Source organism: Callorhinus ursinus, unplaced genomic scaffold (assembly GCF_003265705.2).
Source record: "Callorhinus ursinus isolate GAN/ISIS: 27379988/994484 unplaced genomic scaffold, GSC_fseal_2.0 scaffold15, whole genome shotgun sequence".
Taxonomy (NCBI): domain Eukaryota; kingdom Metazoa; phylum Chordata; class Mammalia; order Carnivora; family Otariidae; genus Callorhinus; species Callorhinus ursinus.
In genome coordinates, this window is record NW_027397077.1 from 41,056,798 (window position 1) to 41,075,280 (window position 18,483).

The window sequence follows — 18,483 nt, forward strand, 5'->3', positions numbered from 1 at the left end:
GTGGGTATGAAGTGGTATCTCACTGTAGTTTTAATCTGCATTTTCCTAATGACTAATGATGTTGAGCCTCTTTTCATGTGCCCATTGACTATTTGTCTATCTTCTTTAGAGAAATGTCTATTCAAGTCCTTTATCCAATTTTAAATTGGGTTACTGTTTATGTATTGTTGAGGTGTAAGAGTTCTTTATATGTTCCGGATACTAGTCCCTTACCAGATACAGGATTTGTACAAATGTTCTTCCATTCTGTGGATTGCCTTTTCATTCAAATCTGTTATTACCATTATCTATGGCCTTCAGACTTAGGAACAAAAGACCCTTACACAAAATTTGACCCTTATTCTTACCTCTTTTACAAGGCATGCTAATTATGTAACAAATGCTCTTCTAAAAGCCATTATCTTTCCATCCTGTTTCCTTTTTCTCTTTTTAAGATTTTATTTATTTATTTGAGAGTGAGCGAGAGTGAGCAGGAGTGGAGGGGAAAGGCAGAAGGAGAGGGAGAAGAAGAAGCAGGCTCCCCGCTGATCAGGGAGGCCGATGTGGGGCTTGATCCCAGGGTCCTGGGACTGGGATCATGACCTGAGCTGAAGGCAGACACTTAACCGACTGAGCCACCCAGTCACCCCTCCATCCTGTTTCCTGGTAAGCCAACCTATGTTGAAGGACAAGGACCCAGCTATTACTCAATACCCACCACATCCACCTGGGTAGCAAACTCCAGGAAAATAAATAACAGTGATGTTCACTATAGACATTCTGCCATTTTAGAAATTCAATCCATCTTCCCAAAGCCTTGTTTTAATGGTTTTTATTTTTTTAAGATTTTATTTATTTATTTTGACAGAGAGAGAGAGACAGCAAGAGAGGGAACACAAGCAGGGGGAGTGGGAGAGGGAGAAGCAGGCTTCCCACTGAGCAGGGAGCCTGACGTGGGGCTCGATCCCAGGACCCTGGGATCATGACCTGAGCTGAAGGCAGACACTTAACAACTGAGCCACCCAGGCGCCCCAATTAATGGTTTTACAAAATAAAGAACTATAATGTCACGCTATTAATAGATTGCAGAACCTACATGTGTCTTGCCAACCTATTTTCTTTAAAACCATGTTGACAGTGATTGTTAAAACTGCTCCCATGCTAGAATGCTCCTAAATTGTTTTAGCCTTAACACAAGGTCAATGGGAATTAGACTAATGAAGAAATAAAACAAAACTGAAACATTTTAATTTGGGGCCCACTAGACTACATTAAACTTTTGGCAAATAAAATGGATGAGTGGTTGCAACCACTGACATTTATATTTCACTATTAGTTCTCCAGGGTCCATATTCTGTGCCATTAACCTTTAGGGTCTAGCTCTTTGTCAATCTCACTTCAACCATGCTTTCTAAGGATTACAGAATCAGTAATTCCACAGCACATTATGGCACAGACCCAGTCAAATCAGAGAGACAGATGTGAGCTCGTGTAATTGAGAGGCTTCCATCTGTTGCACTGAAAACTGAGGACTGAGACTCTCGCAGTTTCTTTCTTACACTCAGTCAGGGCTATTCAGGCTTTGGATGGCCCATTTACTTAAGCGCTCGGTAGTTCAGCAAATATCTTAAACGGCTAATATTTCAATCTTCCTTGCCAAAGGTAGATGGACACTTATTGAAGATGCTCACATTAGACCTATTATGGATCCCAAATGTGGCTGAAAGCACAGAGGTGATAATCCCAGATGGAGAAAGTGACATCACCTCATACATATCCAAATCCTAGCTTCCACATCAACCCCACACATAATCAAGTTTCCTCACTGAGACAGGAGATTATCTATTGGGATAATATCAAGGCACTGTAGACTTGCTGGAAGGAAAAGAAGAATCCACAAAACAGAAGCAGTAAAGGTTCTTGTTTTAGCAAAGAGTTAAAAATAGGTGTTGTATACAAAAGAGAAGTTGCATTTTTTATCTCGGGATTTTCTGTAAGTTGCTAATATTTCTATGACTACTCAAATGAAACTGACTCCGTGTGACAAATGTTATTACTGAAAATTTGGGAATAAATTAACTTTTGCGTAAGTACAATCTTGATCTACTGAGCTCCTACTTGGAGCAAAAATGGTTCTGTTTATTTTTATCAACATATGGAAATTCTCCTTATTGTTTCTCATTCAGTTACTCCTATTCTCCACTTAGTACAAGGCTTTTAGAAGTGTGGTCCCTGGACCAGCTGCATCAGAATCACTGGAGACGCTTATTTAAAATGCAGGGGCATCTGGGTGGCTCAGTCAGTTGAGCGTCTGACCCTTGGTTTCGGCTCAGGTCATGATCTCATGGGTGGATTGTGAGATGAGTCCCGAGTCAGGTTCCATGCTCAGTGGGGAATCTGCTTGAAGATTCTCCCCCTCTGCCCTTCCCCCACCACCCAGTCACGCACGTGCACACTCTCTCTCTCTCAAATAAATAAATCTTTAAAAGATAAAGAAAAGAAAATGCATATTCCTAGGCCTGACCCAGTCCTAATGAAAAAGTGGTCCAGGGACCCTAAAAATCTGTAAGTTCAGCATGCTCCCCAGAGGGGTTCCCTGCATTTTGCTTGAATCTTCTCTTGTGCCTCTTCCACTCTCAAAACTGATCAATAGTATGATTAAGCAATACTCTGATCAAACATTTCCAACTACCTAAGGGACGTTGCAGCAGTGATTGATGGAAGGGAAAACTGATGACTCCAAGTATCTAAATGCTCAAGCATCCAGTCAGGAAATGTCTGAAGAACCAGGGTTCAGAAAATAGAGTTCAGGCTCTCCCCATTACCACCAGCCAACAATAACATGTGAAATAGCTAACCTTCAGGAGAGTTCACCTCTGTTTTCAAACAAAGACATATTTCTCTAATTATTTTTAATGTTCACATTTTTAGATGTCAGAATGTTTACGTTAAATGACCCTCACTGGTGCCTCAGTTTCCTTATATGTAAAATGGGTATACCAACCATCTGCTGCACATACACATACCCTAATGTGTATATTGCCATATACTTCCTATATATCTTTTGCATGACAAAACAACTCATCCCCCAAAAGCTTTGAATTATGCAAAAGCTTTGAGATATTCAATAAAAGCCTTATAGATTCTATGATCACCAATTTGTAAATTTATCAACGCCTAGAAAAACAAAAGGGGCAGGAAAGGGAGCAAACAGAAACTTCTACTTTGACCCCAGAAACTAGCCTTAACTTGCTCAGCAGGAAACTGCTCACCTTCTCCCAACTAGCTCCTCATGATTAAACTGAGGCCAGCTACAAAGCCACTGTGATCACTCTCTGAGAGGTCATGGCAGGTAAACTGAGGACGGCATTAAAACCCGCTCAGCATGACTGGTGTCAGTGGAGTGAGAGATCAAAATTCTCTGGTGAATCTGCCTTGTAAAACATCTCACTTCATTCTGTAAATACTTACAGCATAAGAAATAAAGTAAAAATAAGAAATAAAATAATAATTTAGGGGAAAAAAATCGCATGCTGACTTCTAAAGGGTCTTCAAAACTTCAGAAGTACCAGAGGCTTTTCCTTTTGTCCCAGATTGTTTTTCCAATGCTACTTCCTGACAGAAGGGATCGCTCAGGAGAGCTGTGTCAGATCATTCGTCTGTGGCAGTACATTTCCTTTAAATCCTACAAGTAGGCCTTCTAAGTAGGATTGCTGACACTTGGCAGTCTATCTTATCTGACGCCACGACAACTGAGAACAAAATTATAGAACACTTAGTTTATAACCCATTATGGGTTAGGTTGAATGGCATTTGTTTCTGAAGTCTTTCAAAGTACAGTCTTGAAAATGTCAAAGACCATCTATCTATCTGGAATAAAAAAGCCAATTTCGCTGCCATACACACACACACACACACACACACACACACACACACACACACGTATGTATATATAAAATTGTATGCGTATACACAAAATCACCACATCTAAAGTGTAAATTACTCCAGAGCAATTCACAAACAGCTATTGCTCTGTGCGACATACAAATAGGGGAGCAAAGCCAAATGGAATAAAGACAAAGCCAGAGATTGTCAGTCTACCCGTAAGCAGAAATTATCACTCAGATACTCAAAATAAACCACGCTATTGAGCTAGAGAAGTTATACCACTGGGTTAGGACCATGACATCTTGCTGGGTTTCATGTGCAAATCAGCAAACAAAATGGCATGTTTTCTCTTGCTTTTTCACAGCTGAAGGAGAGTGAAGAAGGCCTTGCAGTCAGTATAACTGCTAGGCCCAACCTTTATCCCGGAGCTATATTACTACTACTTTTTTTTTTTTTACAGACTTACTTATTTGAGAGGAGAGAGAAAAAGAGAGAGCACGTGAGCGGGGGAAAGGGGCAGAGGGAGAGGATATCCAAGCAGACTCCCACTGAGCATGGAGCCTGATGTGGGGCTCAATCCCACAAGTCATGAGATTAGGACCTGAGCTGAATCCAAGAGTTGGATGCTCAATCGACTGAGCCATCCAGGTGCTCCTCTATTACTGCTTCTTAAAAAATATTATCTTTTGGATAAATAAAATGTGGTATACCCATACAAGGGACTGTATTCAGCAATAAAAAGGAATGAAGTACTGATACATGCTCCAATACAAGTGAACCTTTCATCATGCTAAGTGAAAAAAGCCAGTCACGAAAGACCATATACTACATGATTCCATTTATATGAAATGTTCAGAATAAGCAGATCTATGGAGACAAAAAGCAGACTTGGGGTTACCAGAGCCCGGTAAGGGAGGGCTGGAGAGTGACTACTAACAGGTACAAGATTTCTTTGGAGGGTAATGAAAATGTTCTCAACTTAGATCATGGTGATGGTTGCACAACTGTGAATACAGTAAAACCACTGAGTTGTAACACTTTACAGGGGTGAATTTTGTGGTATGTGAATTACATCTCAGCAAAGCTGTTTAAAAATACTAAGTTTTAAAATAACTATCATCTTTAAGAAAAACTATAGCAGAAACAGAACCAACAATGAGGTAAGTAAATATGGCAGCTCTTTATCTTTCCAAGATTCTCAGTGAGCCCTGGGCATTACAAGAATTAGTTAACCAACGGTTCACAGCTGCAGTGGTAACTAAAATGAGGTAAATCAAACATGGTAAGGAAATTCTGAACACACACACATAAAAACTGTGCAAAAAGAAAAAAGAAAAGAAAAAAAGAAAAAGCCCTACACACATATGATGCAAAATCAAAGTAACAGGAGCCCCCATATGGGTGGATGAGTGTTTGAGTGTCACTCATGTTACCAGAGGTTCTCTCGTTCTCCTCTTGTTAATTAAAAGATAAGCTCTGGGAAAGGCAGGAACTTGAAGTTTTGTTTCCTCATGACACGTAAAATCTAGCATAGCTAGAGATTTCATAACCTTAGCAAGGCAATAATAAGTATTTTAAGGTGCCTTGCATCTTTCCCAGGCTGTACTCTAAACACCACTGTGATAGCTATGAGCTGTGATTATCCCACCTCTTTAATGGGAATGGAAGATTCATTCCACAGAAAACCACTTACAAAGTGGCATTCCCATCTTCCATAAAGTGAAGTGAAAAACAGGCTGCTAGGTCACAAACAGCCACTGTGCTGTGTGACATACAAATCAGTGAGCAAAGCAGAACACAATAAAGACAAAGCCAGAGACTGTCAGTCTACCCAGTGTAACAATCAAATTATCTCAGCCCTCTAACACAAGGGCTCTATGATCTCGAATCATCACACATTTACTTGGTGCCTGCCATGGTCACAAACAATGAGAAGTGCTACTGGCAGAGGATACACCAAAGATGACATTCTCCATGCCCTCAAGTAACTTACACTTCAGATGTGATGATTTCCTGTCTAGATGGCGGTGAAAGTGAATTTAAAAATTTTTGTTAAACATGCAATTCAGTCTTGTCATTTTCAAAGTACTCATTCTAGAATGATGTGAACCTACTTACTCCAAAGAAAACTGTCATTGATTAAAAGGTGTTTTCCACGGGGCACCTGGGTGGCTCAGTCATTGAGTGTCTGCCTTCAGCTCAGGTCATGATCCCAGGGTCCTGGGATCAAGCCCCACATCGGGCTCCCTGCTCCGCAGGAAGCCTGCAGGCTTCTCCCTCTCCCACTCCCCCTGCTTGTGCTCACTCTCTTGCTGTCTCTCTCTGTCAAATAAATAAATAAAATCTTTAAAAAAAAAAAAAAAAGGTGTTTTCCAACTCCACTTGTGGAACTTGCTTTAGAATAACAGAAAAAAACTAGCTCATCATTTTATATGTAACATATAATCTGTCATACTTATATGTACATATACATGTATATACAATGTATATACAATCACTAGCTACCATATAAAAGAGTCAAAAGAATGTACCTCAGACCTTGAAGGCAACTTCTAAAAAAACCCAACAATGTTCTCAGAATGAGATCACCACAACGTTAGGTTAAATGTGTCATTTTCCGAGGTAATTATTTTGAAGACAAGTTTGAACACCTTACTTATTGGGATGTATAAGTTGTTACATTTGTTTGCTTCTAATGTCACACTCTATTTACATTAAAGATAACAAAATACAAGGTGATATAACTGCCAAATGAATATTACAGTCTGTAAACCCTACAGAAATTCACAAGAGGGGGATATAAACATCGTCATACATGAAAAAGGACGAGGCATCTCTTTAGGCATTGAGGATTTAAAAGGTTACACACAGTACAATTCCCACCTATAAAAAGTTTCAGATAAAGTTTCACAGAGGGATTGGACTGAGCTACACCCTGAAGGGTATATAGAATTCACGTAGCTGGAAAGAAGCAGGAAGGGCATTCCAAATTGGGGGGAAATTAAAAGAACCTACTGGAGGGAATGGTAGGCAAACCAGAAGAGAAATCCAACTGGAGCTAGGAGAGATTAATCCCTGAGCTTTATTTTAACAGGCCAGTGGTTGGATGAATCATTACCAAATACAAAATAAAGCAAAGCAACACTCCACTAAAGGAAAGTGTTCCCAAAAAAAGAGTCCTCTGTGCCACGTTGGTGTTTGTTCACATCCCTCAATCTGGCTGCCTGCTGGTTTCCATGGCTTGGGTTTACCCATTTGGAAAAACAACCCCTCCTTTGACAATACCAAAATCACTACCTCTGCCTGAAATTAGACAAGGAATACACAGATTCCAGCCTCTTAGACGATCAACCCATCGAAAGTAAAGAATACTTCTTTTCGCACAAAACACCAAACAGCAGTGTCATAACAAGTATTCCAACAAGTAATGCATTTTAAGTTAACAATGAAAAACACTTTAATACTGTCCATAGACCTCCAGCATGGCTAAAATTTAGAAGACCAGCTATACTAAGTATTGGTGAGGATGCATAGTTCCTGGAACCCTTATACAACACTGGTAGGAGAATAAGATGGTACAACCACTTTGGAAAACAGATGAGAGTTTCTAAAAAAAAAAAAGTTAAAGATACCAATGACCTAGCAGTTCCACACATATGTATCCAAGACAAAGGAGAGCATTTGTCCACAAAAAGGCTTGTACAAAAATGTTCAGAGGTTGTACAGAAAGTGAATGAACCTAAGAGTTATACTCCTAAAAATGGTTAAGATAATAAATTTTAGCATATGTATATTTTACCACAAAAATGTTTAGAGCAATTTTATTCATAATAGTTAAAAACTGGAAACAACACAACCTTAGAATAGATAGGCAGATTGTGACATACTCCTACAATTGACTATAGCACAGCAATACAAAAGAACAAACTATTGATCCATATGACATAGATGAATCTCAAAAATACTATGTTGAGCACAAAAAGTTGGAATCAAATTATTCTATTTATATGAAGCTCAAGAATGGACAAAACTAATCTAGGACTATAGAAGTCAAAATAGTGGTTATCTATGGGGGATGTGTATGGCCTATCCAAGGAAGCATGAAGGAACACTCTGCGGTGATGGAAATGTTCTATATCTTCATCTGAGCTGTTCCTATAAAAGGTACAAACACAAGGGGAAAAACTATTATAAGCCATGCCCTGAAGATTTCACCATCATTAATTATGCCTCAATAAAAACAAAGGAAGAAAAACAAAAATCAAACCGGTGGAACACCCCAGTAGTCCATTATCTATATGAAGCCCAAGGTTTACATTTTATCTAGTCCTCCCCAAATACTCTTATCACAAAATAAGAACTCACAATAAAAACTCCCCCTGGGGTGCTGTAGGATCTATTCTATTCAGGGCAATAACTTTAAAGGTCTGACCAGAGTAGTTTAAGAAGAACATACAATTGATTTTTTGAGCCTTCTTAAAACTCACTGATTTTTTTTCTTTTTTCTTTCTTCTTTTTTTAAGAGAAAGGGAGAGGGAGGGTGGAGAGGGGTAGAGGGAAAGGGAGAGAGAGAATCTCAAGCAGGCTCCACGCTTAGCATGATGCGGGGCTCGATCTCATGACCCTGAGATCATGACCTGAGCCAAAATCAAGAGTGGGATGCTTAACCAACTGAGCCACCTAGGTGCCCCAACACTCACGGATTTTTTTTTTATTCTAAACATATTCCATTGTTCTTAGGACCCAAACAAATCATTTGACCTTTAAAAAAAAAAAAAGAATGAAAAGAAAAAGGTGATAATACTACAATAAATACTAGTTCCCAATATAAAAGCCAGGTATAATGGAGTGAGGCAGTCTGACTCTGACCATAGTTTAAAAAACCAAGTAAAAGATCTGACTTCTAATATTCTAAAGGAAATTTTCTAAAAGTTTCCTTGATATACTTTAAATCCTTTACAACACCATGAGGGAAATGAATCGTCCACTCAAATCTCTACTTTGAAGCTTAAAAATAAAAGCAGTCACTTCTTAAGTATGGATACAACTATTCTAAACAGTAAATCGGCTAACAGACATCAACCTGTTAATAACGACACTTCATGATCTGTAATTATCTTCTTTATTTATGCGCCGTCCACAGTCCATCTCCCCTGCTAGAATGTAGGCTCCAAAAATCCAGGGATATTGCTGTTTGTTTTGTTAACAGCCATATCCCCAGCACATAAACCAGTGCCTGGCACACAATAGGTATTAAGTATTTTCCCATAAACATTCGGTTATGTAACAGACCAACCAGAGCGCAGTAACTAGAAAACAAGAACGGGGCAATTGGGTATGACCAACTAATCCACTTCCAGTGCCTCTCTGCAGAAGCAGCCTTAAACAGTCCTCTTCCTTCCCCTCTGCTTTGCCAGCTGCCATTCCTGCCTCTAAGAAGGACCTTCCAAGAGCTAACAAACCCTCTTGTGTTACCGAATAACTGACTTTCCCTTTTAACAAAAAGACCCCGGAGGAGATCCATACCTAAGCAGACACCATGATGCTTGGTGCTAAGAACAGAGAGATGAAAGGCAAAGTCCTAGCCCTCCCAGAGCTTACAGAAAGGCAGATAGAGGAGTACCTAACACCGCGAGATAAATTCCCTGACAAAAGCACACGTGGCATGCCATGAAAATACAAACATAATACCTAACTCAGCTAAAAAGGCAGGGGTGAGGAGGGTCACTTTCAAGAAGCAAGTCTCTACACTTGAGGGACTAACAGACCTCAAGAGAAAGAGCAGGGGGTGCCGATTTCAGAGAGAGGCAATGGTTCACTCAAAGGAAATACAGCCGACCCTTGAACAACATGGGTTTGAACTGCTCAGGTCCACTCGCATGCAGTTTTCTTCCAGTAAATACGGTACAGTACTGTAAATGTACTCCTTCTTCCTTACGATTTTTTTATTAACGTTTGCTTTTCTCTAGCTGACTTTATTGTAAGAATACAGTACATAATACACAGAACATACAAAATATACATGAATCACTCCTTTTGTTATATTTTCAGTAAGGCTTCCGGTCAACAGTAAGCTATTAGTAGTTAAGTTTTGGGGAAGTCAGAAGTTATACGCATGTTTTCAAGTGCATGGAGTGGGGGGACAGACACCCCTATGTTGTCTGAGGGTCAACTGTAGCTTGATGTACCTGAGCTACAGGGCATGGGTGAAGGAATAATGAAAGATAGGGCTGGAACAGTAAATAAGGGATGGCACTCTGGTAGTATTGTGGATAAAGGCCTAGAAGGGAACAAGAGTAGAGGCAGGGGTCAGTTGTGGGGTTATTTTAGGAATAAAGAAGAAAACTGATGGAGACTTAACTAAGAGAAGAGTTCGTAGAAGCTCTTCCACTTCTCATTTTGTTCTTGTAACCATTCTTGCACAGAGCTTCACTTACTCTCAATCCCAAACTAGTATCACCAACAATGGCCTCTTGTCTGAGCTCTAGACCCATATATCCAATCCTATAATACTTAGCTCTTCTTTGAAATTTCAAAGAACCTTCAAACTCAACATATCCAAAACTAAACGCATGATCTCATCCTAGAACCCACTCCTCTCCCTGTGTTTCCCATCTCTGCAAGCAGTTTTTTTGTAAGTGGCAGCACCCTCCACTTACCTAAACATGCTAGAAACCTAGGAGGCACTCTCCATGTCTTCTACGTCTTCTCCCTCATCCCTTACTCCAGCCTCTCACCATGTCCTGTCAGTCTTCTCTCTAAATATTTCTTAGTTCATCTACTCCTCTCCTTTTCCATGACCACCACCATAATTTGGGTTACCACCATCTCTTGCCTAAATCATTGCAGCATATTCACATTCTCTCCTTCTTCCCTTCCAATCTGTTCTCAAGCTGCAACCACTGTTTGTTTGTTTTGAATGTTTACCAGCCTGTCTCACTCTTTCATACCCTCCTACCAACACCAGGACCTCCATAAAGCCCCTGTCAATGTTGCTGACCATATGCTCACCAGCGCCTCATTCCCAATGGAGTGCATACTCAAAAAGTATTTGAGCCAAGGGATATAATTAGTTTAAGATTTTGGAAGGACTCAACACCAAATGGTACTAGGATATTCAACTAGGTAAGGACTAAAAAGTGTCCACTAAACTTTCCGCTAGGAAATCAGTTGGTGGCTTCATCCAGAACAACTTCAAGTGGACCTGTGGGAGCAGAAATGAGATGACAGTGGATTGAGGACAGACTGGGCAGAAGGGAAGTAGAAACAAGTTGACCACATTCTTCCAAAAAACTTGGATGGCAAAGAGAAGAGTCTAATAGCTGCAACAGGGGTGGGGGCAGGGGCGTGGGTAAGATTTAGGGATGAGTTTGGTTTTGTTTTAAAGTTGGGGAAGACTTGTGTGCATAAGCACATAATGAAGAGAAAGAACCAGGAGAGGAAGAAGGGGAAATCAGAAACAGATCACAGGTAAGTCCCTGAGGCCAGAAGGGCTGGGATCCATGAGCACCAACAGAAGAATTAGCCTTTCACTGAGCCTAAGGGAAGGGGAAGAAGGATGGAGGTGGATTCAGAAGAGTCTGCAGGTGGAAAAACAAGATGATGTGGTGGTTCTTCTATTTTCTCCTTAAAGGATACACAACAATTCTTCCAGCTTGATAAGAAGGCCCTTTCCCACTCTATGTTGGACAAAATATAGAACCGTGTACAGTATGTATGTGTGTTACATTTATTGCTGGACACCAAGAGCAATGTTTGATGTCTGCTGCTGGTTCTAGAACTCTACTCCACCTCCTCTCTACCAACATCAGCCATCCTTTACCAGTATAAAGCCTCTCAGAGAAAAAGGGCTCCCATCGTGGTCTCCAGAAACTAGTGGTAATTGTTCCCAATTTTGAATTCAGTAGAGCAGTGCTAGAAAACTTCTTATAGGTTTTATCCTGAGAATGACTACTATTTTCCATCTTTTTTGCCCTCTGCTCCATAGAACTTAGAGCCTGGTACAGTTGCTATTGCATATTCCTTTAAGAAAGCTACTCAAAGCCCTCTCATGGGTGATTTTAAGCACTGGCAAAGAGGTTATAACTTTTCAGCAGGGAAATAAAACTAGAGTTCTCTGTGGGGTCAGCCAACAGTTTATCAGTTGCTCATCAGAAAAAAATAATCATTTAAAAGGACACACATAGTAAGAATGGGAGAAAATGGGTACCGGAAAGAGCTGCTGACATTAAAATAAAATTTTAAATTAATCCCTTGCCACTCTAATAGTGCTGCCACATAATGGAAGACGTTTTTGTTTTCAAAGGGGGAAAAATGTCCAGAAATTTGCACTCATCACTCCCTCAATTGTTATCAGGGAAGAAGCACAGGCTCACTCTGTCCAGCTGGATTTGGGGTAGTGTAAACAATTTTGCTAAATTGCTTGGCAGAATGCATCTGCAACAAATCATTAAATTCTGGAATTCACTCTATTAAAATAGACTCATTAGCCAAGAACAATTAACAGGCAACTATTTTCATGCAAAACAGATATAAAATAAAAATCAAGAGCAATACATATGGATGATTCTTTTTCATTCAGAATTTTAGATGGTGCATAATGCAGTCTATTGTTTCAAATCTTTGTTGCCCTCAGACAGCTATCTCTCTACAATGTAGAGTATTGTTTGAATACTGGAACAACTTAGGCTTTTTCTGTGTATCTAAAAGTCCCTGGATTAACATCCAAAGAAATCTGGCACTGTAACAAAGTTGACTTGTAACAAGTCTCAGCCTTTAAGCAAATTGCTTATTAATGCAGAATGAAAGTCGTTGTTCAGATCCTAATTAAGCTATGTATCTCCTCAAGCGTCCCCCACTTTGCACTCTCCAAAACTGCAGAATTTCTCAGACATACAATTTCCCATTACAACATGGATGGTAGAAGGCTTTTAACAGGTGAGGAAGACTGTGAACAAAACACTAGCTGAAAAAAAAGTTTGGACCAAAGCATCACCAGCTATGTTTAGTAGACAGTGAGCAGCAAGTGAATGAGAAGGATGCTTGGGGCATTCACATATATTCCACAGCCAAGATTCCCCACACTTGAAGATAAGTTGGCTTCCTAAGGAAAAGATAAGGACATCTCCACTATAAAAAACCTCAAGCAAGACACAAAAGAGGACACAGAAAATAATTTCAATTATATAGGGCTCAAAAAAAAAAAAAAAGAAAGAAAAAGAAAAAACAGACAAAACTAAGTTAATTTGTTTAGAATTGCACATAGAGGTAGTAAAGAAAAAGTAAAGACATGTTATAATTGTGATGACCTCTTGGGGCAAGGAGGAATTGGGCAAGGAGAGAATACCTGAAGGAGGCAATTTATTATTTCCTGACCTCATGGTGATTATAAGGTTGTTCATTTTCAAACCACACATACGTTTTATGCATGTTTATGTGCATATGACATATTTCATAATAAAAAGTGTTGAGAGAGAGGGATGACCCAAGACTTAATACATTCCAGCAGAGTACACACATTCCATTAAGTTTAGGAGAATTCATAAAGGACAGGACTGAGTTTTCTGTGATCACTTACTAAATATATTTCAGTTTGTTATGTTTACAGACTTCTTCATAAACAAACAAGTTATTAAGAGTTCAGAAAGATCATATAAATTAGCAACAAATTAAAGGTAACTTTAAGAATAGATTTTCTACTTTATTTGGGTAAATAAACCTTCCAACTAGTAGTAATTCACACTGTTAGGATTTAAACACATTCTGTGTATAATACCCTGAAATTGTAACAATCTACAGTATTCTTTAAAAAGAGAAAAAAAGTGTAGAAAAGAAGGCAAGATAACAAAGCAAACTGATGGAAATAATTCCTTAGAACTTAGCAGAACATGTAACATTTAGGAAGGCAAAGAGAGAACAAATGGAGAAAGTAAAATCATTTCCAGACTCTGCTTTTAAAATTAAGTGTCCACGGTTAAGGTTTCTTTGGGGGGGGGGGCTGATATATGAGTTCGTTAAGAAATAAAAGAGGGATTGGGCGCCTGGCTGGCTCAGTCAGTGGAGCATGGGACTCTTGATCTCAGGGTTGTTGAGTTCAAGCCCCACCTTGGATGCAGAGATTACTTAAAAATAAAATCATGAGGGAGAGGGACTATTTTGTAGGACAAACTGATGTTGGGTGAGCCAGGCTAGAGAATATTTCCAATGAACTCAATATGCATTACCGAGATACCACTAAATATAAACAGTCATTGAATAAATGTTCGGATACAGAGATAAAACAGATACATCTAGAAACAATTCCTGGTTAGACTGGTTTTATTTATTTGTATACATGCAGAAGTGCTAAATCTGGATCTAATTTCTTCAGACAAAACCACGTTTTCTGCAACATCATCACAGTTGAGCAGAACGAGGCTATATTGAGAGGTTTTGAATCTTCTCACATGCCGCGGGGGAATTTTTTGCATCTTATGGAGTGTTTAAAAAAAATCTTTACAGCAAAAAATCCCAACACTCTAGGAATAGAAGGCCATGCAGACAATAGGGAAGGGAAGGAGAAAGGAAGGAAGAGAAATCTGCCTTCCAAAACAAAGCCATGTGTAGGCTCCAAGAGATAAACAGCCAAGTAAAATAATCCTTCCAGAGGAGGGCAGAGAAACAAGGGTGGGGAGCTGGAAGGAAGGAGGATATAATCACACCTTCTCTTCACAAACTGTAATTAGAAGAAATACAAACTGGCCAGATCTCTTGCAGGAGATCTCTTGGGCTCACCTGGGCATGTTTAACTAATCAAGCTCCTCTCAGCCTCGCCCACCCCTCCCCTCCCTTCACCTCTCCCCTCCCCTTCACCTCTCTCTCCTGTCCCTCTCCCCCGTCTCTCCTCACTCCTGACCCTCTCCTGCAAATAAAATGCTAAAGTATAATGAATTTCCACAGCAAAATAGTTGCAGATGTTCTACTTCAGAATATACCCCTGGATCAAGAGCTGGTCACTTGACACGCAGGGCTGGGGAACAGAGGCGGGTTCAAATGGCTCTGCTCTGTGGCCTTTTCACCTTAATAGTACCCAATGCTCTAAGTTTCCTGATGCCTCTGAACTCATTAGACAAAGAACACTAAACTGCTGCTGGTTAGACTGGCAGAAAACAAAAGAAATCCGTCACCCAATCTTGCTCGGAACTCTGGCAGTCTCACTCAACAACTCGTGTGCATTTTCCTTTCAATTCCAGAAAATTAAGTGTAGCCTGTGATGAAATAAGTGATAATTATGTTCTAAAACAATGAGCAGCTCAAAATGTGAGGAACTTAGACTACTCTCCTCTTAAGCTTTCAGATGATCACAATATGCAATTTATTCTTACTTTCTCCCAATATAAATCGCACTATTAAATTAAAAGGGGAGAATTCTTCTACCAAATTACACACTAATGGCTCTTAACCCATAATTAAAGTATCACTAACAGCAGCTTAAAGCCACGGCCAGCCATGAGCACATTTATTAGGACCTATGTTTTCAGCACCACGTAATTATGTAAATATAACCATCAGCCATCTTGAGAAAAATCAATGGTCTAACCAGTTCTCTGCTCCCTTGGGAAAACACTCTTTGTGAACTGGCATTACACAGGGCCTCCTCCTCTGCACAATCAGAAAAAAAGTAAAGCAAACCTAAGTGCCAGAGCAGCAAGGCGAACAAATTCCAACAAGGCTGGTCACCTAGAGTTCTCATTACTCTCCTTCCTGACATCACAACAGCCTGGGAACCTAGACCAGCAACTGGCTTCAAAGCAATGAGGACTCCAGAACAGGCTCACGGTGCACTATAATCTAAGATGTCACCCCCGTGCTGGGGGCTGGGAGGGTCCCCAAGACCAAGCATAGTCCCTATCATCGAGGAGCTAATAATTAAGGAGACAAGACATAAAATGATTGTAGAGGGGCAGTAATGCTCCAGAAAAATCAGAGACTAATCAAAACCACTGAGTCCTCACGACAACTCATTTCTGCTACAAACTTTCTGAATAAACTTAAACAATTTACTTCTCTGGGCCTCGGTTTCCTTGGCAAAAAAAAAAAAAAAAATCTAAGATATATCTAAGGCCCTGTACAGCTCTTCAATAATTAGATAATTAGAGAATAGAAGATACATACAGTGAAGTACTAAATTATACAGTAGTGACTACACTGTCATTCATTGGAGAGATTTCATGGGATTTTTTTGAGTCAGCCACTTCCTGGGAGCCAAATCAGGCACCATGGCAGGACTCAAGGATACAGTGGTGACCAAGACAGAATGCCCTGCCTTCATGAGGCTTTCAGTCTACTAGTAGAGTATTCTCGGGAGTTCACAGAGAAAAAATGAGGGCTTTTCATGGAGACAGAGGCAAAACTGGGGTTCAAGTGTACCCAGTAGGGTCATGAATGATTAGCTGGTAACTACTGAGGGCTGTGGTAATAAACCATAAGGTTTTTGAACAGACTCATTAACACAAGCAGAGTTCTGCTAATTTGCTCATTACCAATAAAGGTAATTGGTTTCCAGAAATTAGCCAAACTGAGATTCTTTCTGCCCTTTGCCAATCTTCTCCTTCTCCTACCCAATGGGTCCCACCCCAAACCTATTTGCAGTTAATTTTTTCTTTTATCTTCTTTTTCAATTATGCTTACAGACTATTATGGTCAAAGTCAGGTGCCAGAGAGCAGTCACCAAGCAGAGTCCGTATCTGAGCCATTTAGTGTCACTCTAAATGTAGGACTTTAGGAAGGCCCTGCATGCTACAAGATAATTGGCTAAAAAAAGATCTATTTGTGTATATGTTGCCACAGAGGCTGAGAATGACAGTGCAGACACATGGTTTATTTTGCAGAGTAGAGCTGTGAACTATACAACTAGGGAATATGGTATAACTAACCTGGAGAAAAAGAATAACCACCAACATCTTAATTGTTAAAACGAAAACATCAGAAAAATAAATTGTCCCTTAATCTTAAGAGATGTAAAATCTGCCTGTGCCCTAAGTGAAATCAAATGCTACCTACCAACTGTACATTCCATTTTCCAAATAACTTCCCTGGAATGCTGGTGAGCTGCTACGTTTAATATGAATACTTTCAAAGTATTGGATTTAAAGGAACAGTAATGGTTCCAACTTTTTTTTACCAAAAAAAATTCCCAGCTGAGATTTATGCCCATCCTCAAAACACCCTTTTGAGTTCAGAGCAGATGTGTACAGTGTTTATACGAAGAAAACCACCAGGGCATAAACAACCCACTAAAAACACCACTCAAGTTTTGCTGTGCTTTTCTTCATTTCCTGTGTATTTATTTTGGTGTTAAAATAATGTTAACTTTCGTAGTAAGGAAAATAGCAGCAGATGTTTAAACCAAACAGACTATAGCAAATCATGCTACATATGTACTCAACTTCAAAATCAAAGTTTCTTCCTCCCAAATAAAGGGGAAGACTGCAAGTGACTACTCTCGAGTATATTACAGACTGCAGAACAACAAATCGACCTGAGCTTTCATTAGCTTTTCCTTACCACCACCAACTGGAGACATAAAAAATTAATGTGGTATCAATTTCCTTGCAATCCGTCTAATTCCTCTCTTTGGCTGATCATTACGTTTTTGTTTTGTTTTGAAAATATCATACTACACAATGACAAAGACAAGCCAACAGATAATGCCTTAAAAGTTTGTGATTTCTTGATCACTGAAAAAAAGAAAAGTTTTTAAAAACTGCAGTATGTTAATTTCACAAGAAACAAGCCCAGTCACTTGCTGCTTCCACCATCCTGAAGAAGTCTGCCTTTTAAATGAGTGACTTCAGAAGCAAGATGATACTTAAAGCAGCAGATTCAAAGAAAGCCATCCACCATAATTCTCATTAGTGGGAACAAGCAGGAGTTAAAAATATATATATACCTTTTAAAAAGAAAATCTTAAGTATGACATCCTTATCCAGACAAATAAAAAAAACAGTATGAATGAGATTTTATTTTCCTTGAAGGGGAAAGGGTAAGTTTTCAATTGGTTAGGCAACAGGCCTGAAATTTTACATGAAAAACGTTAAGTTTCTTCAATGTTTTCTTTTTCGAGAGAAATGTTCAGTTCACTATTAAGAGAAAACATGGAAACTGCTCCTACTGAATCAGAAAGGAGATGTCTCCTCCTCGATTTGTATGTGGTTACAACAAAAAACACTCCTCCTGCCAAGCTGAATTCCCCCGGAGATGCCTCTCCGGCCACTCAAACCCAGGCCATTACCACTTTTTCAAATCGCACGTAATGTTCCAACAGATTAAGAAATCGCTTTTTCTCTTCTTACTACTAACAGAGACAGTTTGAAACGGTACAAAGCAGTGGGGAAACACCTCATGGTGTAGCAGAAGGTAATAAACAATAAGAATTCAGAGTAGGTTTCTTTCTTTCCTTCTTTCTTTCAATCTAGCTTTCTGGTTGGTGTGTTGTGCAATCACTTCCACAAGGGACCGGAGTGTGGAGGGAACATCCTTCAATGTCAGAACTCTCTCAGAGCTGTACAGGAAATGGGAAACCAGACAAAGACCCAGCCTGTGCTTTGTGACATGGGTGCCCTTCCAGTCCCCTAA

General features: G+C 39.7%; 1 protein-coding gene across 5 annotated transcripts in view; it reads right to left on the reverse strand.

Moving 5' to 3' along the window:
- Window positions 1-18,483, reverse strand: part of VGLL4 (vestigial like family member 4) — a 150,157-nt gene that overhangs the window by 60,863 nt on the left and 70,811 nt on the right. The window lies entirely within an intron of this gene.